This window comes from Canis aureus, chromosome 23 (assembly GCF_053574225.1).
Source record: "Canis aureus isolate CA01 chromosome 23, VMU_Caureus_v.1.0, whole genome shotgun sequence".
Classification (NCBI taxonomy): domain Eukaryota; kingdom Metazoa; phylum Chordata; class Mammalia; order Carnivora; family Canidae; genus Canis; species Canis aureus.
The window spans coordinates 41,040,640-41,058,527 of record NC_135633.1 but is presented as its reverse complement, the minus strand read 5'-3'; the positions used below and the strand labels follow the sequence as shown (position 1 = coordinate 41,058,527).

The 17,888-nt window shown below is 37.0% G+C and overlaps 1 protein-coding gene and 1 long non-coding RNA gene across 3 annotated transcripts in view; one reads left to right on the top strand and one right to left on the bottom strand.

Annotated features, from left to right (window-relative positions):
* Positions 1 to 8,918: 8,918 nt before the first annotated feature.
* LOC144295039 (uncharacterized) lies at positions 8,919 to 17,832 on the bottom strand. Of its 2 annotated transcripts, none has more exons than XR_013362383.1 (3): positions 16,783 to 17,832; positions 11,652 to 11,736; positions 8,919 to 9,141 (listed from the first exon to the last, which is right to left on the bottom strand). It is a non-coding gene; the product is annotated as an uncharacterized LOC144295039 (long non-coding RNA). The 2 variants fall into 2 exon arrangements; XR_013362382.1 differs by lacking the exon at positions 16,783 to 17,832 and adding an exon at positions 15,808 to 16,017.
* Positions 8,986 to 17,888, top strand: part of NOX4 (NADPH oxidase 4) — a 188,063-nt gene continuing 179,160 nt past the window's right edge. The window contains exon 1 of the mRNA XM_077867383.1: positions 8,986 to 9,173. The gene's annotated coding sequence lies outside the window, so the exon portion shown is untranslated. The remainder of the gene's footprint in view (positions 9,174 to 17,888) is intronic.

Genomic DNA, 17,888 nt, shown 5'->3' with positions numbered 1-17,888 from the left:
CCATGAATTAAGATTATTTTATTTCTTCCTTTCCAATCTGGTCACATTTTTTTCCTCTGTTCTGGCTTTTTATGATGGTCAATGTATTTATATTTATTTTGAAAAGTTAACAAACTTTGTATTACATGGATAAAGGAAGTCATTCAATAATGATAAAGAGGTTACTTTACCAAGAGGACATACAAATTCTATATATTTTATTCCATAATGGAGCTTTAAAATACATGAAAAGGGGCACCTGGGTGGCTCAGTCAGTTAAGAGTCTGACTCTTGATTTTTGGCTCAGGTCATGATCTCAGGGTTGTGAGACTGAGTCCCACATTGGGCTGCATGCTTAGCACAGAGTCTGCTTAAGATTCTCTCCTCCCTCTGTCCCCTTCCCACCCACCCAAGAAAATGAAAAATATAAAATAAAATAAATAAAATACATGAAAAATAACTAACACAACTACAAGAACAGAAAGATAAATCCACACTTAGAGTTGGAGATTTCCATACCTTTTTCTTGATAACAGAACATGTAGACAAAATTGAAATCTGAAGATGTGGAATATTTAACCAACACTATCAGTAAACTTGAGCTGACTGACATTCACTGAAGATTGCACCAAACAACAGAATATTCATTCTTTTCAATTTAATAAAATGTATCATATTTATAGCCAGAAAACGATTAACGATAAATTTAAAAGGATTGAATCATATACATTTTTTTTTCTCTAACCACAAATGAAATAAATTGGAAATTAAAGAGAGAAAACTCCTGAGAAAAATCACCAAATATTAGAAACTAAATGATGTGCTTCAAAATAAATATGTGTGTACATATTTGTACAAATACAAATATTTGATGTACTTCAAAATAACCCTGGCAATATACTTTGTTATGAAATCTATTTTGTCTGATTTGAAAGAGCCACATCAGCTTTCTATTTTTAGATGTTAGGATAATATATCTTTGTATATGTTTTTCAAAAAAGAATCTTACTTTCAGCTTACTTATGTCTTGTATATAAAGCATATGTGTTTTAGGGCACCTGGGTGGTTCAGTAGTTGAATGTTTGACTCTTGGTTTTGGCTCATGATATCAAGGTCATGATCTCAGGGTCATGAGGTTGAGCCCCGTGTCAAAGCCCACGATGGGCTTCATGCTTAGAGCAGAGTCAGCTTGAGATTCTTTCCCCTCCTTTCCCCTTCCCTTCTCTTCTTCCTCCTCCTCACACTCATGGTCTCTTTCTCTAAAAATAAATAAATAAAATCTTAAGAACTAACTAACTAACTAACTAAATAAATAAATAAAGCATTTGTGTTTTTAAGTGGTTTGCATAGTTGGTTCTTGCTTTTTGGGGTAGGATTGTCTTATAGAGTCAATTTCAGATTATTAATTAGTATAGTTAGATCATCTTAATTTAATGTGATTAATTTTGTTTTGTATCTGTCCTATCTGTTCTTTGTCCAATTTTTACCCCTTTTGTACATTATTTTGGATACACTGGTCACTTTTAATAATTTAATTTTATCCCCTTTGTTAATCTGTTAGCTAACAACTACTTGTTTTGTTATTTCAGCAGTTACTTAGGGTTTACAATACACATCTCCCACTTTTCACAGTCTAGGTTCAAGAGATTTTATACCACCAACATATTGTATAAGAATCCTACAATGGATAGTTCTTTTTCTCCTCATCTCCAACTTTCAGCTACTGTTGTCATACATTTCACTTTTACATATGTTATAAATTCCACTTGCATTTTTGATATTTTTGTTGTAGTTATCTATTCATCTTTAAGATTTAAATAATATGAAAAAAATCTTATATACTTACCCATCTTAGTCCTTATTTGCAATGGTTGTTATTTTTTTGTATAGATTTATATTTCCATATGGTATCATTTTTCTTTTGCCTGAAGGACTCCTTTATCATTTATTGTAGTATGTGTGTCTGCTAGTGATAAATCCTTCCAGCTTTTGTGTATATGAGAAAATATTTATTTCATCTTCACTTCTGAAAGATGTATTTACAAGATATCAGCTAACAATCCTGAGTATTCTACTTTAGATAACAGACATTGTATTTTACCTTATTTGATGTTGGATAGGTCTGTATTCCTGTAAATATTCTTCATGATTTCTTCTGGGTTATAGTTAAGTTACATAAAATAGTGATTCCTTTACAAATTGATTTTAAGTTTTGTTTTGTGGACCAAGACAACATCTTGGTTAGCTTTTTTCCACAACTTGTGATTTAAGATCCCCTGGTACACTTCTTAATAGCCTATGAATTGCATATTTTCCAGGCTGAATGGTGGGAAGAGGCATTATTTCCAGCCCTGTTTGCCCACTTTGTGTTACTTCCTCTTAACTTTTGGTTAGTTCTTTCTCCATTTTTAGGTAGTTTCTTCACCTGCATAGATTGATGAATACTCAAGGAAAACCTCTGAAGATCTCTGTGATTCTCTTCTTGTGTATTTTTTTCTTCTGTGTGAAACCCCTTGGTCTCCCAGACTCTTGGCTCCATCCTACCAATTCAGGAAGGCCATGGGGCTCCAGTTGTGTCCCCCTTCCCCACACCTCAAGCTAGAAACTCTCAGAAGAGAGTACCTGCAACAATTGTAGGACTCACCGTATTTTGTTTCCCATTTCTAGAGTTCATTATGCCATCACCTCCTGTCCAATGTCTTGAAAGCTATTGTTTCATACCTTTTGTCTGTTTCTTTTAGTTGATTTTTTAAAAAGATTTTATTTATTTATTCATGAGAGACAGAGAGAGAGAGAGAGAGAGAGAGAGAGGGGCAGAGACACAAGTAGGCTCCATGCAGGGAGCCGGATGTGGGACTCGATCCCGGGACTCCAGGATCATGCCCTGGGCCGAAGACAGGCGCTAAACCATTGTGCCACCCAGGGATCCCCCTCTTTCAGTTGATTTAAAAGGAAGACTAACTCTACTCCCTGTTTTACCATTTTGGCTGGAAGCAAAAATCCAATTATTGTATTTTAATATTTTTATGTGGATTATAAATAGTATCCCTATTTTGTAGACATGAAATCAATCATGTTTTGTTGCACCAGTAAAGTTTGAAGATGTCTCTGTTTCCCTAACATTACAGTTCCATCAAATAATACAGCATGCTTGTCTGTTCAGTAAGTCTGCTCCCCCAACCATCCCCAGTTATCTCCTCACTAGGTCTACTCTACTTGTATTAGCATGCGAAGACTCAGAGACTTCTCCCACTCTGATATTCTCTCTGTAATACCTTGAACCCCGGATTTGCACCTAACTAAATTCTACTCCTCTAAGTTTCGCCTTAAATATCAGCTTCTCAGAACAGCTTTTCTAACCCTGGCTTTTCTGTTATTCCCAGATTATTCTCTATCCAGTGCTTTTTTCTTTTTTTTTTTTTTTTAAGATTTATGCTATTTCTAATTTTATATTGTTTACTCATTTAACAATTATCTGTCTCCTTCAAATTTAATCTCTCTATAGTGATTTTGTTTCTTTCCCCCTTGTGGGCCCAATTCTCTTAATGTACTTTGTGTTTAGCAGGTAAGACAAACAATAATGATGTCTAATTCAAAGAATACCAAGAAGAAAAAAAATTAAGGTGATACAGGAGTTTATAATGAGGAGACCTAATCTTCCTGTGTTAGGCTTTTCTGAGATTAAGTAGTAGTTACTCTGAGACCTATCAAATGAATAACAGCTAATAAAGGGAGATGGGTAAAGAAAGAAGAAATTCCTGAACTTAGCCTGGAGAAAAGAAGCTTGGTGTGGAAGCTAGGTGAGGGTAGAAGGAAAGGTGATAAGTGGTATGTTACCTTGACATATTTGAACTGTGCCTTGTCAAAGAGGAATTAATCATAATCTCTACTGTTTCAGTGTTCAGAAGTGAGACAGGAGAATTAAGGTGGTAATTAGAGTCAGGAAATTTTGACACGGTATCAGGAAGATCTTTCTAGCACCTGGAACTGTCCAAAAACCAATTATCTTTAAAATGCAACAAATTCTCTGAAATTAGAGGTGCTCAAAGACTGTATGACCATTGTTTAAAGGAATAAATATATGTATTTCCTCATTAGTTCAAAATGTAATATTTTATTCACAAATACTCTGAAATATAATTTATACTGGGACTTAGGCTAGCCATTGAATTTATTCATTCATTTGTTCAATCATGTAATGAATATCTACTATTCATCAAATTATTATTATAGGTACTAAGTGAATAGAAGTATTCAAAATCTCTAGTTCTTATTCTTAAACTTGGAATCTTATAAGTATCAGCCCAGATAAAGCATTGAGGCTTTACATTCAATATTCCTCATTTGAGAACTTTTCTGAAACATCTTTGTGTCTTCAAGGTGGATAGTGCAGAGCTTTCCTTGATGAAACAATTTATGAATAAATTGATTTAAATCTCTCTCACAATAGGTGCCTGGGTGGCTCTGTAGGTTAAGTGTCTGCCTTCAGCTGAGGTCATGATCCTAGGGTCCTGAACCGAGTCCCACGTGGGGCTCTCTCTCTCCCTCTGCCTCTGCCTCTCCCCTCTGCTTATGCTCTCTCTCTCAAATACATAAATAAAATCTTTTAAAAAATAAAATAAAAAAAGTACTCTCAAATGCTTGTTTTTGTTTTTGTTTTTGTTTTTAATCTGGAACCTTTCCTTACACCTCTCTTTTATCCTGCTAACTAGTATGTATCATGTAAGACTCAGCTCAGGTGTCACCTCCTCAGAAAGTATTCCCTGAACAACTGTCAGTCCTCCTAGCAGATGGTTTCCTGTTCCCTCCAGCTCAGGCAGTGCTGACCCTAGACAAATGGTCCTTCAGGGATGATTTGGCATCACTTCAAAATAAGCTCTTCAAATTCTGTTAAACTTTTATTTAAAGACAGGAGAGACTGAGGCAAGGGTAGAGACAGAAGACTCTTCTCACATCCAGAGACATTCTACTCTCCTTCGTTGCCACTGACCCTTACTTTGGCCACATACTGGGTATTTATACTACTCAGGATTGCTCCACTTAAAAAAGCTCGAATTTTATAATCTTCTGACCACAACCTCCTTTTTTTTAGAGATCCGCTTTCAAATGATTTACATTAAACCTCTTCTGCCATTCAGAATTCTATGGCATCCAGTTAATTGTCCCATCTCTTTACCCATCAGCCTCCTCTTCCTCACTTCTTGTACATCTAGCACACGTTTGGTAGTCTGCTGCTGCAGAATTTTGAAACTGTCCATGTTCTTGTCCTTTTGTCCAGCCAAGTATCCACAGTTGACTACATACAAGCTTCTCTCTGGGGTTCTGGCTCCATGTTCGTGGAATTAACTTAAACACGATGGCACAACGAAGCAGAGTTGTTCTATGATTCATGACTGCTTGTTTTAACTGTCTCAGCAGGGCCTGGCAGTATTCCTGTGTTTCTCCTGGCTATCTTTCCTACTTTCTAAAACTGCTACTTTAAACCTTCTCCAGTCTCTTCAAACTTCTGATCTTTTGCCACACATCTAGCAGTTTCAAAAGATAAAACTTCTAATTTGCAGAAAAAAATGGAAGCCATCATAGGGGGACCACTTCAACTTCTTGCTCCAAATTTATAAATCTTCCTGTGGCTTTACTATTATTTTTTTCTCCTTCCTTTCTGTTAAAGGATATGTCCTCCCTCCAACTAAATCTGCCTGTGTTACAGATCTCATTCTCTTCTACCTTTTTAAGAACATTTCCTATCAACTAGTCCCATTATTATTATTTTTATTTTCTTCTTCTTCTCCTCCTCCTCCTGCTCCTCCTCCTCCTCCTCCTCCTCCTCCTCCTCTTCTTCTTCTTCTTCTTCTTCTTCTTATTATTATTATTATTATCTACTTCTTTATTGGATCTTTTACATCAACATTTTTTTTTTAAGATTTTATTTATTTATTCACGAGAGACACAGAAAAAGGCAGAGACATAGGCAGAGAGAGAAGCAGGCTCCATGCAGGAAGCCTGATGTGGGACTTGATCCCGGGACTCCAGGATCATGCCCTGAGCTGAAGGCAGACGTTCAACCGCTAAGACACCCAGGCGTCCCTACATCAACAAACACATTCTCTCATCATTAAAAAAACAAACAAACAAACAAACAAACAAAAAAAAAAAACACTGCTGGATTTTTCTCACCTTTTTCAGCTAAGGTCTATTTTTTTCTTCCATTCATAGCCAAACAGCTGGAAAAGTACCAATCTCCATTTCTCATGTCCTATTAATTTCTCAGGCCACTCACCTTTGGTCAATCAAAACCACTTCTACTAAGGTCTCCATTGACTCCTGTGTCAATTATATTAGTAGCTACTTTAAGTCCTCACTTTATTTGACTTCTCAGCAGCTTTCTATGTAGTCAATCATAGTCTATTGCTAAAAGTCCCATCTTATCTTCATTTATTTTTTTTTGTATATTTTTTTATTGGAGTTCAATTTGCCAACATATAGCATAACAACCAGTGCTCATCCTGTCAAGTGCCCCATGCTAAGTGTTCTGTTGACCTGCATCCCCAACAACCTCAGCTGCTTCTCTGATCTCTTATCAGTTTTCTTGGCTTTTCTTCCTCTTTGATGTGAGTGTTAGATGTTGAATGTCCTCAGTGCTTTGTTCTGGACCTTTTCCCATTTCTTTTCTCTCTCTTTTCTCTCTCTTCTCTCCTTTTCTGCTCTTCCTTCTCAACTCAATCCACCCTCATCATTTAAAATACCATATACATGTTAACAGTTCCTGTCCTAATAATATATATAAAATAATATACATTGTATATCCCAAATATCTCTATGAAAATTTAGACCTTTGGAAACACAGGTCTACTCAATATTTTCCTTGGGTGTTTTCATGGGCAACTCAACTCATTATTTCAAGTTGAAATCTTTGCCCCCTTCTCCAAAGACGGATGTAATACAGCTTGGTATGTATGTGTTATCCATATCTACTAGCAGTTGAAACCTGAGCGTATAGAATGACCTTTGAAATTTCAGACTTCTTCAACACTAAGGTCCAAATTAACCACAATTTTGGTAGATCCTAGCTTCTAATATATCAAAACCACTTATTTCCATCTTAACTATAAGAACCCTATTAAAATCACTGTCATCTTTCATGTATCTGCTACAATAGCCTCTGATCTGGTTTCCTCATATCTATAATTGCTACCTATGGTATTTCTCTGGGGAGAGTAATGTTTTAAAGGCAAAATCATGTTGCATCCTCACTAAAAACCCTCCTATCTCTTCCCATATATCTTCATACAAAATCCAAAATGTTTGTGTTTAAGATTCCAAAAGAACTGGCCTTGCCTACCTGTCCTGTCTGATTTTGTACGACTGTCTCCCTCACTCTGTGTTCTCCAGCAACATTAGCTTGGTTTCAGCAACTTTATTGGGCCAGAAACTCTCTTCCACCACAGGAAGATATCTCATCCCTTTTCCCCTATCTGGACTTCTCCTCTGCTTCAAGTCTTAGCTTAAACATTTCTTAATCAAAGAAGATGCCCAAGCACCCTAGACTAGCAGAGCTTTGTTTGTTTTATATCTTGTATCGTCTACCTTTCTGGTGGCACTTCTCATAAATACAATTAATTGTTTAGTGTTATTATGCTGTCTTTCCACTTGACTGTAAACTCCAGAGGGACAAAGATTATGCCTATCTCGGTCATTTATCTTCAACTTGGATATAATATGGTGCCTAACACAAAGTGCAGTACTCAACAACCATATTTTAGATGAGTTTTAGTGTTATGGGATGGATTGGGAAATTTACAGAATCATAAAACTCTACAACCAGAAAATACCTTAGTAATCATCTAATCCATCCTACTAATCTCATAAATTGAGAATTTGAAGCTTAGAAAGGTTAGATTACTTGTCCAAAGTAAAAGAAAAATATTTAATGGTAGAGCCAAGATTCAGTGGCCCTCAGGACTTCTAACTCCAAATTCATTGCTCTGTCCAGTATATAAGAATTCCTCCCTAGCATAGTATTTTCAATTTCACAGTCTGACTTTTCACTTAAGAGGAAAACAATACCATACCCAGTACTAATGAGATTGAAGGAGGAAATGAAATTTGATACTCAACAGGAAAATGACTAGCAGTTTTTCCTTCCATTGTGTTGAAAAGTGTGTGGGCCAGTTATATTATTCCTGTGTTCACCACATACATTTTTTATTTATTCTTTTAGAGACCATATTAATGAGTACTGCTACTCAGATAATTATCACAAATAGAACTGGATGCTTTTCTTATTTAACTTGTTTGTGTAGAAGAGGTTATCTGAGGACTTATTTCTGTGTGACCTCATAATATTTTGGAATACCGTAGTATGGAACTTGCCACTGAATATTTGGCTGTGGGACTATCAAAATACGAAAAGGAAGTCTTAAATCTTCTGCTAACAAGTACATCTCCACACTTAATAAATATTTCATCTTCTGTTGTTCTAAATTTGCTGTTAAAATAAATGATTAGAATTTTCTAGGACAAATAAATGGGGATCAAGGGCATTTTTCATTCAGATAGGACAGATATGATGAGTAGTAATTCAATTCAATCCTTGGTGAGAAGGCACAAGGCTAGACATTAGGGAAACAATTGCAATTAATAGATAAAAGAGACAGATTAATGTTCATTTAAAAGGCTATTTGAATCACACAGCCATTCTTACTTTGCTAGGGTCATGTGAATTATTTGATTAATTAGTGAAAGAAATACGCATTGATGACCATGTCAGACAATAGGATAAATGCTAGGAATATGAAGATTAAGATACAGTCCCTTACTTATCAATAATTTAAGATATAGTGAAATATTTAGAATGTTATACTTCTGTTTCTAAATATCAGAAATATTCCTTCATGATCAATCTATATTTTTATAATCTAATTATAATACATAGGGTATAGACTAAGCTACTGTAAGATTAAAAACTCCAAAGAATCAGTAAATTCATCAAAATGATAAGTTTTTCTCTCTCTAATGCAGGAATTTGTTCAATCTTGGCTAGCAGGGATTTTGCTCCAAGGGATCATTCAGGGACACAATTTCTCCTATTGTGTTGCTCAACCATCTCCTAGAGTGTGGTCCTCATGGTGAAAAACAGTTCCTTGGCCCATCTTTGTTCCAGTTCTATAAAAGGGGAAAGGGAGAGGAAGTGAAATGTAAGTAATTTCCTATGCAATGGACATGACTAGAAGGTTTAACACATTACTTCTATTAACATCTAGTTGTCCAGAACTTAGTCATCTCTCTCTTACCTTAAAGGTAGGTTAGGAAATGCAATTTCTTGCTGGGAGGTTCTATGCTTGGATAAGGTCTAAGGGTTCTATTATCAGTAGGTTAGGGCAGAACGAATATAGGACACTTAGCAGTCTCTGGCACAGTTTTCCCTTCTAGCCACCTAGGTATCTACACATCCTCTTCTTTCCTCATAAATATACTCAAACTTTTCATAAGGGAGCTGTCTAAAATCCAATCCAGTAATCCTATTCAATGCAGCTGAAAATCCAGGACCAGCAAAGAATAGTTCTCTTTATTAGGTCTGAAAGTAGCTCTTCTGATCTGGTAACCCATCAACTAAACACGAGTTGTAAGTCTTTCCCTATTCCAATACACAATGGTAGAGTAGGAAAAGGGCATTACACCAGTTGTGGTATCCTGAGAAGGACGCATTGCCTCTGGGAATTTCCAGTTAAGAATATATACAATGGAATATTATTCAGCCATAAAAAAGATACAAAATTCTGGGGGCACCCGGGTGGCTCAGTCAGGTAAGTGTCTCAGGTCCTGATCCTGTTGTCCTGGGATTGGGCCCCACATTGACCTTACTGCTCAGCAGGGAGTCCGCTTCACCCTCTTCCTCTGATCCTCACCCCCTAGTCATGCTCTCTCTCCCTCTCTCAATAAATAAATCTTTTAAAAAAAGAAACAAAATTCTGACATCATACAACATGGATGAACACTGAAGACATTATATTGAATGAAATAAGCCAGTCACACAAAAAGAACTAATATTGTATGATTCTACTTACATGAAATATCTAGAATAGTCAAATTCATAAAGAAAGTAAGAAAGCAGGATGGTAGAAGGGGAATGGGGAGTAATTGTTTAATTGGTTCAGAATTTAGGTTTGGGAAGGTGAAAAAGTTCTGGAGGTGGATGGATGGGGATGCTTGTACAATAATGTGAATGTAATTAATGCCACTCAACTGCATACTTAAAAGGGTTAATTTTATATTTCACCAGAAAATTATTTTTTAATTCAAAAAAGAAAGAAAGATAAAACACCCCTTCAGAAATGTAAAGAATGGAAAGCTCACAGTGGTTTTCAGACCATGGTGAATATTAAATTCTTCCGGGCATGAATTGTGAAAGCTTCCTACTGGTGGGGTAAATTTCTTGGTTCACCTTGACCTGAAGTATCTCCCTTGTTCATTATTCCCTGTGGCTTTTGTTACCCATGTTCAGAAGGTTTTTCCCTGTCCTCAAGAATTGTGTGTTCTACTCCATGCAGCTTCCGGGGACTGAATATTGCGTTAGACATTTAACAATCAGAGGCTCTGGTACACCAGACTTGTGATTTATTTGGTAACAAATTCCCTCAAAATCTTAGGATTCTTGTCTATTTGCTTATAATAAGTCAGTTCCATGTGGAATAGCCACATTCGAAGATCTCTTTTGGATACATTTCCATAAAGCCTATATTCATTCATCTTTAATTTATTCTCTTTTCTACACTGTTCATCTCTCTTCTCCTTAACTTAATATCAGCTACCTTAATGTCATCTGAAACTGAAGTCTTAGGAAGTTGGCTGGGAAGCCTGTAATCTTAAATTGATCTTTGCCCCTGGGCTGACTCTGAGTGTTATATCATGTTCTTTGGGGAATAGAAGCACCTGACTTTTCCAGTCCTCTAGGCCCTCAATTAATGGCATTTTAATCCATTCAATTGCATTTACAGACAGGCTCTACATTAGTAGAGCTACATTCCCTTCTATCTCTTTATGCAAATGGATCATTTTTGTCTAACTTTATCTCATGTCTCTTGCAGCACTTTGCTAAAAACTCCAAGTAGCAGCCAACATACACCAAAAATATGAAATTGTTGTTTTTTTTTTTACTTGATTCCCCAAAGCTATAAAGTTGGTAGCAATGTGGTCTGTTTCTAACTTAGCATGTATTTCCAAACAGCATAACTAGGGGCACCTCTCTTTAACCTGAGCATGGTTTTCTCTACCTGCTATACAATTTGCTAAACGAATGTCATATATTTTAATTTTTACAATGATGGTATTCCATTTCCAGGGGCCAGTTTCTAAAATAATAGAGTACAAGCTAAGCAGGTATAAGCTAAAATATAGAACCTGAAATCAAACATAATTTTTATTTCTTTCTCTCTTTTTTTAAAGCTTTTATTTTATTTATTCATAAGAGACAGAGAAAGAGAAGCAGACATATGCATAAGGAGAAGCAGGCTCCTCACAGGGAGCCCGACATGGGACTCGATCCTGGACCCTGGGGATCACGCTCTGAGTCAAAGGCAGATGCTTAACCACTGAGCCACCCAGGTGTCCCTATATTTCTTTCTCTTACAACAATCAAGAAGTGAGTTCAATGAGGGAGAGTAGCTATAACTCACCCATGGGGTTATCCAGATTCTTAATATCTTATTTCTTGATTACCATTTATTGTCTTTACCTTCATGTTCGAAGCATATTTCCAGCCTGTGTGAAAGGATAGAAAAGAAAGTGGAGTGCAAGCAACTTCCTTTGTAATAGGGATGTACACATCCCTTCTGCTCACATGGCATTTGTAGAAACATAGTGCCTACTCCTGACTGCAAGAGAGGTGAGCGTATGTAATAGCTAGCTGGGCAGCTATGATTCAGCTGAAACTTAGGGTGATTGATTACTAAAATGAAGAAGAGGGTGATAGTGGAAGATTCCCAAACTCTGCCACTTCAATGAAACCCCACTGATATGGACAATTGGGTAGCAAATAGTTACATCACAGTATAATGTCTTACCATATGTAAATTTGAACTAAGAATGTGAAAGACTGGGGGAGGCATGGTGCTGCCACCAGTGGTCAGAATCGGATTCTAAAGTCTCCAAATAAAGACTTGATGGATTTGAAGAAAATGAAAAGAGGAAGAAAGAATGCAAAACTTTCCTCTTCACCAAAAGTTTCGATTGTACAATATGAAGCAGGAACTCAAAGTTGTAAGATCGTTCTGTTTTTGTCAAAACATTTGATCCCATACAATATTTTTTCAAGATCACCTACGCTACACATAATTGCATAAGTACATACAGACATTTAAGTTGCTATGTCAGTATAGGTCAGTCGGTATGTGAGAATGAAAATAAAAACAATACTTGGAAATTTTCAGTCTCAAATTTTGGGAGAGTAGGACAAAAAATTTGCCTGAAGGTTAAATACCGTGAAAAACTGTTGAGGAGGAGGTAGACAAGGAAAAGTCTATTTCCTTTCTTTTATGTTCCTGAACTTATTTTCCATGAATTCTAACTTTAGCCTTTGCTACACTTTGGAAAATTAGAATAGGATTGATGAGTTCTGATTTTTCATTTTGAAAATAAGCTCAACTGTCATTGCATGCTAGGTTCTCATTCAATTCATTCATTCAATATTTTTTGAGCAATTACTATGTTCCAGGCTTTAAATAATGAAGAAAACTTTTCTGTCTTCAATGTGCTCACGGTCTAGTTGAAGGACCAATCTAGGAAATGCACCAACAAATGCAGTTTGCAAACTGCTCAGAGAAAATAGACATAGTAGACGGTAGACACAGACTCACATAGAAGAGGTTTCTGATCCAGCTGGGAAGAATCCATTTGGGCCGTAAGAGGAAAGAACACTTGTTACGAGTTTGGAGACTAAGTGAGTACCATAGTACCACTAGTACCACTATGTGCCCAGAAGTAAGAATAGCGAGCACACATGGATAAAGATGGGAGAAAACAAAATCTATTTGGGGAAGAGAACTAAAGAAGTATAGAAGACCATGTCAGTGGAAAAATCAGTGTGTAAATATTATTGTAGAAGTTGGGAAATCATCTGGCATTCACTTCTTTAACTCAAAATAATTACTGAGCACTTATTCACATTCTAAGCCCTGTACTTGGCTCTGGGAGATAAGAATGAACAAAAACAGACATGAACTTACCTTTGGGGAGTTCACATTTTAGAACAGACATGGAAATGAATCAAGTAAGCTCATTAATTAATATATAAATATAGGATTTCAGGTTGTACAAAGGCTCAGTGATATTGAAGCATGTTCGTGAACTCACATGGCTGAGGAAGGGTTTTAGCTTCTTCTTTATAAGTGGAAGTGATGATGCTCTCCAAAGCCTTTCCCTATTCTGATGTTGTTGTTGTTGTTTTTTTTTTTTAAGGTTTTATTTATTTATTCATGAGAGACACAGAGAGAGAGGCAGAGACATAGGCAGAGGGAGAAGCAGGCTCCCTATGAGGAGCCCGATGCAGGACTCGATTCCGGGACCCCGGGATCATGCCCTGAGCCGAAGGCAGATGTTCAACCACTGAGCTACTCAGGCGTTCCCCTATTCTGATGTTTTTATGACTCTGACATGCATATCATTTAACATAGATTCTAATAGTTATGACTTAAGATTTTTATGATATGTTCAGAAAGTGACATGAGACAAGGAAAGAAATCCAATCTTGTTTCCTCTTATTTCAAAGCTGTTTGAGGATGTAACCAGAAACATGGAAGCAGGTGTTAAGGATATCTTTTGGCCCCCTGGGACACTTCTATTTAAAACTTTAAGAACAATAAAATAACACAAACATCCAGGAATTATTTCGTTAATGGCTGTATTTAGGAAATCCCATAAATTTGTCCTGGATAAAAAGGACAAATAGTATCATAACCAATAGACTATACAGTCTTTTGAGAAAGTGTACCATCTTGGGAGTATAAAAGCCCACTGGTAAATCCCTCTATACCTCAGATGATGGGGGTGGGGTGGGGAGGTTGCCAGCCATAGCTCCATTTGGAGTCTGAAGAATTAACTCAAAACTCATGGAAGCCCTAGTTGAGAAATGCCAACATGGTGTTGAGGAAGGAGCAGGGGTATTGGCTTCTGGGAATCTACTGCTTTATGCCTTGGTGATTGTGCTATTGTGATTTATGACAAGAAATATATGTTTTGTCTTTGTTCTCATTTCTGGCACAGAGCTTCTAAAACCCTCTCCTAAGAGAGGGAGGGGTGAGATAAAGGTGTCCTTTGTTATATTGATGAGGAGACTTTTGGAAATACCTAAGGATGAGGGCTGCTTGTCTGAGGAACCAACCACGTGGTTGGAAGGTTGGCACTTTTCAGTCTGATCTCCTCTTAGTCCCCCAGCCCCCGCCCCCAGAGGAGGGGAGAGGTGCTACAGGTTGAAAGGATCACCAGTGGCCAGTCATGGTGATTGGGTTAATCCATCATGTGTATGTAATGAGGATGGCATAAAAACCCAAAAGGACAGAGTTCAGAGTTTCTGGATTGGTGAATATGTGGGGGGTGCTAGGAAAGTGGTGTGCCTACAGGGGGCATGGGAGCCCATCCTTTCCCCACACTGTTCCCTATGCATTGCTTCCATTTGACTGTCCCTGAGTTATTTCATTTTATTATAAACTGGTGATCTAGTAAGTTCTCTGAGTTCTGTCAGCTGCTTTAGCTAACTAATTGAACCTGAGGAAAGAAGGTGGTGGGAGCCTCTGATTTATAGCCAGTTAGTCAGAAGTACAGGTAACAACCTGGGGGTGAGACTGGCATCTGACATAGGGGACAGGGTGGAGCAATCTTGTAGGCCTGAGTCCTTAAGCTGTGGAATCTGATGCTCTCTGGATAGGAAGTGTCAGAATTGAGTTGAATTGCAGGACATGCAGCTGGAGAATTGCTTGTTGATGTGGTGGGTGGGTGGGGGAATTCCCCTCCTTCCCATTCTCCACACACATTGGAATTGAGTCCAGAAACCTAAGAGTGACTTTGGGCAAGTTAGTTACTGTTCCTGTGCCTCCATACCCTCATGGATAAAATGAGGGTGATGATAAGAATGTCTCCACCCATCTCATAGAAGAAATTTGAGACTCAAATAATGAAAAATAATCAGGAGAGAGAGGGGAAGAGAGAAAGAGAGAGAGAATATAACAAATTTCTGTGGAAGCTAAAGGTATTCAAAATTTCTTACAATTATTATTTCTTTTAGAAAGAAATGAAGTTTTTTAAATGAAAATGGAAGTGTATGGTATTTTTGCTCATTTTTCATTTTAGAAGTTATCCTTCTTTGCAGGAAAATTTAGATAGTCTGTGTTGGTTTCACTTTTTTTTTTTTTTTTTTTCTGTTTGAAATTTTGTTGGTCTGTGAAATCCAGAAGTTTGGAAAAGTGTTGTATGTAGGGCAATTCTAAACAAAAACTTACTATTATTCAGTTTTATTCAATGAAAACTATGTCCCTGAGACCCTTGGCAAGGAAGAGCCCCTCAGGAAACCAGTGAGAAATTCACAAGTCTGGGGACAAGTTCCAGACAGTGACTCATTGTCATTTCTATACAAAAACAAGTGTAGACCATCATCTGATTCAGTTATTTTGGAATGTCTACTCTGCACTCACACAGCTAGGTCAGTTCCTTGAGAAATAGTGAAGAAGCTGGAGGGGTTCTTATGCCCTCAAAGATGCTTTTTTTTTTTTTTTTTTTTTTTTTTTTTGGAAAATAAGGCTTACAATGTGGTTTGCTTTCTCTTTAATGTCAGTTACTCACATCTCTAGGATTCTCTGTCCACTCTGCCAGTAACACCCCATCCTAGGACAGTTTTCTTATTTTCCTCTTTTGTTCATAAAAAAACACCATATGGTCTCTTTTAATCTTGAGTTTAACAATTATCAGTCCTGATAATCAGATACAAGATAACACAAATAGTAAATCCAATCAAGTCACAAAGGTGCATGGTTCCTGACTTCTTGATTTCTTGCTAAGCAGGAGTCTCAACTTTCATTTCTTAAGGTGAATTTCCTCAAAAATCCTACTCTAAGGCTGGCATAGCCAACCAGGGAAATAAAATTAATACCAATTAAGTTAATTTTGTTATGGTAGCAGGGCAAAAGATGACCACCCAAATATATCAGGTTCTAATTCCAGGAATCTGTAAATGTTCCTTTGGGGCGGGGGGGAGATATACAGATGTGATTAAGTTAAGGATCTTGACATGGGGAGAATATTTTGGATGGGGATGGGCACCCCCTAAATACCATCAGAGGTATCCTTAGAAGACAGAGGCAAAGAGTGAGTTGACATATACACAGACAGAAGAGGAGAAGTGACCCTGGAGGCAGAAAATGGAATGACCAGAATGGGGAAGAGGCAAGGAACAACTTTTCTCTTATAATCTCAGGAGGGAGTGCGGCCCTGTCAACACCTTGATTCTGAACTAATGGTCTGATTTCAGACTTCTGGCTCCCAGAACCGCGGGAAAATAAGTTTCTATTGTTTTAAGCCACTAAATTTGCGATAACTTGTTACTGCAGCCCCAGGAAACTAATTTAGGTGCCCACTTGTCTCAACTGCATATCCTATGATCTGTGGTGTAGGTGGCACCTAGATCAAAGAGTTCTTGACCTATTTGTCCTTACTGGTAGTTAATTATCAAGCTGAGCAGAAACTTCTCTTATATTACCAAAGTTACACTTGAGAAACTGGAGTTTGAGACAGGTACAGAAACAAGGATAATATACTTACCTACTATTCACTCTGTAAATTCCTCGTATGTTTTAATCTTTGTCCTGAGTCGTGGAATAAAAATTAATAAGACAGGATCCTTGTCCTTGAGGAGGTTGATGAGGAGAGTTAGACACACACACAAATTAATATGGAAAATGCAGTAATGATCTTATGTACAGAGTATTATGAACATGATGAAGAGTACATAGACTACAGGGTGAGTCTGTATGAGCCCACAGGAGAGGGGAGCTAGAAAAAATTTCATGTCAAAGGCATGCCTCTGAGCTGACACACAAAGGAGAGAGTAATAAAGTAGGCCAAAGGGGTAAACTTCGATGAACTTTTTCCCAATGGATTTCATATTCTGAAGGACACTGTCTACCTTAGACAGTGTTTATTAAGTCACAAATAAAGATCAAAAACATCGCCAGATGCCAAACAAGTTATAATCAGCATAGCATGGTCACTACTATTTAACTATTATTTAAGCCAAGAGCAAAGGTATTTGTCATTTGATTTTTTTTTTCCTGTGAAGTCTTTTCTTGGCAAAACTGTGATTTGTTTTTTCATTATGATTTTTGGAATACTGATGTATCTACAGAACTCTCTCCTCATTCCTTTCAAGTACAGTCTTTCCTATCTTGATAAAAAGAGTAACTATTGCATTAAACAATCTGGCTTAGAGAAAATAATGTTGAAAAGAACCTCATTAATGAGAGTTCCTGCATAACAGTGCAATAGCTCTGGCCCCTGAGGATAGATAGTTTGCGGTATTATTTCCCTATAAGGCAACATACACAGTTAGATAGGCCTCTTTTACAGAACTCCCACAAGATCAATGTAACAATCAACATTTGTATAGCATTCTATCATTCTACAAAAGGACTTTACAGAAGTACCTGATTATGGGTTGTTGGAACTGAAAGCAAATCCTGTTTTGCTATCTCAAGCAAGTTTCTCTTCTTTTTTGGATTTTTAAAATGTTTATTGTAACGTTCTTATTCTTCCAGCTAACATAATATTTTCCAGCTTTATTGAGATATAATTGACATATAACACTGTGTAAGCTTAAAGTGTTGATTATATTGATTTGGTGAATATGTTAATTTGATACTTAGCTATTG